Raw genomic sequence first — 7186 nt, forward strand, 5'->3', positions numbered from 1 at the left:
CTCCAACCGCTATAAGACACCAGGGGGTTGGGTTCTGAGGTGAAGAGCAGCAGGAGGGGCAGGCATTTACCTCGGCTGTATGGGTTGGCAAAAGTCACCGGTCACAAGTTAAGAGTCCTCCTTTCAGTCTCCAACATCAGAAAGAAAGGAAACCTGGTTTGTTTGCTTGGGTCATTCTTGAAATGCAGTGGTAGACTGTTGCTCCTTGACTTCTGCAGCGTGTAAAAACCCTTTAGTAAAAACACATAAACAGGCCAAAAACTACATTTCCATTTTTATTTCAGAATATGCGGCCTCCATTAAGGAACATCCTGTTTTAGCTCAAATGTCTCACTGTAAAGATAATTAATATTACCACCCTTTTCCCCAAAAAAATTATGTTACTGTTTGACCTAAAATGCATTGAATAGATTTTTGTCCTCTTGAATCTTCACACAACCCTTTGCTATGACACTCAAACTTTTGTTCAGCTACATCCTGTTTCCATTGATAATCCTTAAGATGTTTCTATAACTTGATTGCAGTCCATCTGTGGAAAATTAAATTGATTGGACATGATTTGGAAAGGCACTCACCTGTCTACATGAGGTGCATAGTTGACACTACATGTCAGCGCCAAAAACCAAGTTATGAGGTTGAGGGAACTGTCTGCAACTGGGGAGGAAAGGCCTTGGTCAGGAGGTGACCAAGAACCTGATGGTCACTCCAGAGTTCCACAGGACATTGACCCTAAGCACACAGCAAAGACAATGCAGGAGGGGCTTTGGGACAAGTCTGTGAAAGTCCTTGAGTGGCCCTGCCAGAGTCCAGGCTTGAATAAGTTTGAGCATCTCTGGATAAACCTGAAAATAGCTGTGTCTCCCACTCAACCTGCCAGAGCTTGAGAAGATCTGCAGAGAAGAATGGGAGAAACCTCCAAAATACAGGTCTGCCAAGCTTGTTGCACCAAATCCAAGAAGACTTTAACTGAAATTGTTGCCTCAACAAATTACTGAGTGAAGAGGTCTGAATAATAAAGTAAATATGATATTTCTGGTTTGTTTATAAATTTGCAAATATGTCTAAAAACCTGTTTTTGCTTGGTCATCATATTGCATTGTGTGTAGATTGATGATGAACAAATCTAATTCCAGTCATTTTAGAATGAGGCAGTAATGTGACAGAAAGTGGAGATTTGTTTTTTACGAATATGCTGGAATTAAGATACCATATTATGTGATTAAATAAACAAAGACAAATGTCATTCTTCGAAAATGCCACTGTAATTCACAGCGTTGTCGGTGCTTCATGTCATCTTGCAGTGTAACCGGGTTGTTGTCGAAAAAGAGAATTTAGAGCGGAGAAGCACTTTGTTCTTCAGTTTCAAACAGTCTCGATGGGTCGATGGACAGCCTGAAGACACCATGAGATGGCAGACAGTGAACGAATGATAGATGAAAAATGTCTTGAGACATTTTGAAAGAGAGACAGTCTTTATGGTGGTAGTCATACCTCCTCCCAAGGCGTACACAGATGCCGCCAAGAATATTCCATTTTTCACATCTTTTTTCCTATGGCATTTGTGGAATTTTACCACAAAGATCAGTATCATATGACCAGTACTGGCACCAGTAGGGAGAATGTAATCTGTTAAATGAGGTGTGGATCCCATTCAAAAAGACCAGGAATAAAGAGGGAGAGGGAGGGAGAGGTAGAGAGAGGTAGAGAGAGGTAGAGAGAGCGAGAGAGAGAGAAAGATGTCATCTTTGGATTCCACAGACTTTCAAGACTGGTATTTGAAACACTCTTTCACTTTTGGAGACAGCAAAGATAAAGAGAAAAATGATATCATAACAGAAGACGCTTCAAACAATAGGTGCCATAGACTGTGTGGGAATAACAACCAAGCCTAAATAAAGATGAGTATTATAACAAAAACAGCAAATGCCTGATTAGATATTAGAATTAATTATATTGCAGACTGACAGACCGGTATGCAGAATTTGTCTCTAAGGGAAAACTAGGGGGCGAGCCTCACTCACTAAGTATGGCTTAGGGGTCAAAAGCTAAGAAACACAATTATTCCTGAAAGACCTTAGCTGACCTCCAAAATGTCTTGCCTTCTGTCACCATTACACACCCACTTCACAACACACACGCACACATACACATCTCACTCACGCCTCTTTGGCAGGGGTGATTTATAAAGATTGACAGAGTGAAAAGTGACACTTCAGAAACACCTAAAAGATACTTCAGAGACACCTCAGAGATACCCTGGAGACACCCTGGAGAAACCCTGGAGACATCTCTGAGACACCTTGGAGAAACCCCAGAGACACCTCAGAGATACCCCAGAGACACCTTGAAGAAACCCTGGAGACACCTCGGAGACACCTTGGATAAACCCTGGAGACACTTCGGACACACCTTGTAGAAAACCCAATGACATCTCAGAGACACCTGGGAGACACTTTGGAGAAACCCCAGTGATACCTCAGAGACACCTTGGAGAAACCACAGAGACACCTCAGAGACACCTCAGAGAAACTCCAGAGACCCCTCAGAGACACCTTAGAGAAAGCCTGGAGACATCTCAGAGACACCCAAAGACACCACAAGGACACCTCAGAGACACCTTGGAGAAACCCCAGAGACACCTAAGAGACACCACAGAGACACCCCAGAAACACCTCAGAGACACCTCAGAGACACCTTGGAGAAACCCCAGAGACACCTAAGAGACACCACAGGGACACCCCAGAAACACCTCAGAGACACTTTGGAGAAACCCCAGAGACACCTAAGAGACACTACAGAGACACCCCAGAAACACCTCAGAGACACCTTGGAGAAACCCCAGAGACAACTAAGAGACACCTTGGAGAAATCCCAGAGACACCTTAGAGAAACACTGGAGACACCAAAGAGACACCCCAGAAACACCTCAGACACACCTCAGAGACACCTTGGAGAAATCCCAGAGACACCTTAGAGAAACACTGGAGACACCAAAGAGACACCCCAGAAACACCTCAGACACACCTTGGAGAAATCCCAGAGACACCTTAGACACTCCTCAGAGACACCTTGGAGAAACACTGGAGACACCAAAGAGACACCCCAGAAACACCTCAGACACACCTCAGAGACACCTTGGAGAAATCCCAGAGACACCTTAGACACTCCTCAGAGACACCTTGGAGAAATCCCAGAGACACCTCAGACACTCCTCAGACACTCCTTGGAGAAAACCCTGAGTCACCCCAGGGACACCTCAGACACTCCTTGGTGAAACCCGAGAGACCCCTTGGAATCACATCTAAGACACTCCAGGGACTCCTTGGAGAAATCCCAAAGACACCTCAGGGAGCGGGAGGGCAAGTCATGGGCCGCACTGAAGGCCACCAGGGACCGCCATCGGCCAGTAGGCCTTGCAGTGAACAACACTGTGACGAATCAAAATATACATCAAACGGTTTAGTTATGTTGAAAAGAAAATGTTATCCCACATGAAGGAAGTTCGCTACCTCAGAGAATGTGCTTTGGACAATACGTTATAGCAGGAGAGATATTGTGTGTGTGTGACTGTGTCCGTACGTGCACGTTTGCACATGTATCCTGTACAAAGCCTAGAAGAGATAGATGTGCTGTCAGAGGTGTTGACGGCCTGTTTCGTCAGCTGCTCAGTGAAAACTGTTAAAATGTCTGAGCACCGAGATACTCCCAGCACGGCATCCGCTAAAACCCAAACACCATTTTATACGTGCCTGCAGTCCTTCCCTGATCCTCCTTTGACTTTGTTAAGAGAAAATATTAGTCAGGGTGTGTGTGTGGAGGCTGGTTCAGGGCGGTGAGGGAGGGGAAGTTAGATGTTGAAGTGGGCTTCCTGACTCATCACCTTTCATGACTGGGTTTCATGTCGGGGTCACATAGCAGCGGTACCGACACCTGAGTCACTGATAATTTTCTTCGGCTGAGTCTCCCTCTCTTTCTCTCTTTTTTTCCCCCCATCATTCTTTCTCTGTCTTTTTTATTAAATAAATTTGTGTGTTAACTCTCTGTAGCAGCAGTGGGCCCAGGGGCACTTGGTATTGTGTGGGAGGAGCCGCGGCTGGACCTTTAACTCTTGGCCCAGATACACATTCAGTCTTCATTTAGAAGTTTGATTTCCAGCCTTATTTCAAGGTACAAGAAAAAAACAGAAAGGACCATAATTTTAAGAGATTTATGTCAACCGGTGTTCAACAGAAAAACAGGCCTGTTCACCTCCAAAATGGCCTCCACCGGGGAACCAGAGCCCAAATGAAAAAGTCCCCTAGAACTAATTTACAGCTGGTATAGAATAACTTCTTTCAGCTAGAATAATGTCCTGCCTTCACGCTGCCAAAAACAACCTGTGTGTGTGTGTGTGTGTGTGTTTCATGACTGTACCAGGTTCTGTGAAGTGGCGGAGGATGAACTTCTAGTGAACAAGTGTTCATAACATGTTAGGCGGAGGTCCTAAGGATTAAGTCTGTTTCGATAATAAAGTGGACAATATCAAAGGAAAATCTCATTGTCTGAAGTAGGGCATTTTTACGGATTTCCTGAGTGTTTATCCTTCACACTCACACACACACACACACACACACACACGCCTTTTATCCCCACACTCCACTCCATGCAGCTGTCCTGAGGGGAGGAATATTCACATAGAGAATGAACATAGAAGGAGCTTAAAGAGGAGGGAGAGATTGAGAGATAGGACAGAGTAACTGTTTACCCATGTGCACCTGGGGCATCGGTTGACCCTTTGAACATTTGGTTTTAATCCCCCCCCCTCCACTTCTACCAAACTTTCCTCTACACTCTGAGTCCCAATCCCTTATAGGCACTGTGGCAAGGCTGGACTGAAAGATGGTTACCAAGAAGGACAGCAGCTGATCAGGGTCTCTTCATCCTTCATATTTGGTTCGCCCTCATCATCATGCATTAGCTAGGCTGCTCTGATTCATCCTAACAATAAGCAATAACTAAAAGCAGTGTTGTTTCTTCATCTGCAGGGCCTATGTATGGACAATCAGTGCAGGTATTCTTAAGGCTTTCTTTAAGTGCAAATTCCATTGACACGTTTTGTTTTGTGACGTCCTGGTCAGGTTGAAGGCCAGTTGATTTTTACCAGGTTGTAAACTGACATTTTGCATATTTATGTCAGACAGATTAACCTATCACCTATGACCTATCCACAGTTCTCCAGAGGGCAAGGCGGTGTCACACAAATATGAAAATCAGCTGTAGTACAGAATGTCTTTGTACTTGTCGTGTGTATCCTGTTAAATGGTTGCTAAAGACTAGCGAGGGAAACTTTGGTTCACTGGGGTCTGTAACGACTCAGTCCTTACAGCGCAGGCCCTGGCAGCTTCAGTCATGCATTCCTCATGCCTCGCATCACGCTTACATTCTAGTCAGTTAGCTGACGCTTTTATCTAAGGTGACTTACATACATTGGTCACTCCATTCAATTCAGTGAGTAAAATGTTAAAGGGGAGGAGAGGGGAGTAATGAGCCAATTGGAAGCTGGGGATGATTAAACGTGGCACATACCAGACCTGGGATTAATTACAATTTGAAATATCTTAACTACATTCACATACATTAAACTCCAAACACATTTGGAAAGTGACACTTTAGTTTTTTTGGCACTGTATTCCAGCACTTTGGACTTGAAATAATGCAATGACTATAGGTTTAAAGTTCAGACTGTCAACTTTAATTGTAAGGTATTTACATCCCTTTTGAATCAACTATTAACAAATGACAGCTTGTACAAAGCCCCCACCTCACTTAAAGGTACCAAATGTATTCTGAAAGATAATTATTATGTTAAATACATTTGTAATATTAATTTGGTCATATCCTTTGCACATAAAGACAACCTGAACTGGGTGACCCATGAACGTCAAATGCAGCCATCTTCTGGTCCTGCTTACTGGGGGGCCTTTTGGCTTCAGCATGTGAAAGCCATGTTCAATTCAATTCACATCTGGTGATTGACAGTAAACACATTTTAATTTGTTGTCTCTGAAAATCTCCTCCTTGGTAGCTATACCAATATGTTTGGGGTTTTTTGTCCTGCTGAATGATGAATCACTATCCAATTAAACCTTCCATAGCCTGGTTACTTTTATGGCCTAAACCTTTCATAACCTGGTAACTTCTATGTTCTAAACCTTTCAAAGCCTGGTAACGTCTATGGTTTAAACCTTATATAGTCTGGTAACTTCTATGGCCTTAAACATCCATAGCCTGGTAATGTCTATGGCCTAAACCTTTCTTAGCCTGGTAACCTCTATGGTCTAAACATTGGTCTGTCTTTGTCTTTGGTTCGGTCACCGAGCCACATGGTGCACAGAGAGACAGTGGGGGAGGCAGGGGTGTGATCGCTCCTCACACTCTGTTTCGGGAGGCATAAAAGGCCAAGTATGAGCTCAGGCCTCCCCTCTCACCCCCCCCCCCCCCACCAGGGGGCCTGACGTGGAGCCTTTGTTTCAGTGCGGTGGCGGCAGCAGGCAGGAGTGTGTGAGACTCGGGAGGCTAATATTTTAGTATGTGTGAAAGTAGACAGTGAATACCTGACAATGCCCTTGGTGATGTCATGCCCTCTTTCTGTTCCTAGTGTTAGGGGGTGTGTGTGTGTGTGAGCGCACACGTGTGATTGTTCTGTCCTCTTACAGAGGGCAATTGAGTGTGTGTGTTTGTTAGAGGGATGTATTGGGACTTCTCTGTTCTCTGCTTAAGAGGTGGGGGATTGGCCGGTTGATTGGAGAATGTTTCGGTTATCCCCGGACTGGGAAATAGATCAGTGACAGCGTAGATGGAGGCTCTGATTTCAACCAACCTGCTGATCAACCTGTAGCTTTTTATATCCCGCAGTTCACCACCCAGACACACTCTTCAGGTTTAGCTATCCTTACGGGGACTGAACTATTCCCACGGAAAATCCTCTTCGCCCTAACCTCAGTGTCACTCATGGCTAAAATGAAAATGACCTTCAAAAGTCTGTAATGAATCTCAGTGTGGATTCCCCTGCCTTATCGCAAGCACATCTCCAAAGGTTGTTTGTGGGGTCGATGGGTCCATCGTTCCACTGCCTCCGGCACACATGTCCACACTGAAGGGTGGGTTCTAGTCCGGTCCACACATGTCCACACTGAAGGGTGGGTTC

The sequence above is a fragment of the Esox lucius genome, chromosome 20 (genome assembly GCF_011004845.1).
Source record: "Esox lucius isolate fEsoLuc1 chromosome 20, fEsoLuc1.pri, whole genome shotgun sequence".
NCBI lineage: Eukaryota > Metazoa > Chordata > Actinopteri > Esociformes > Esocidae > Esox > Esox lucius.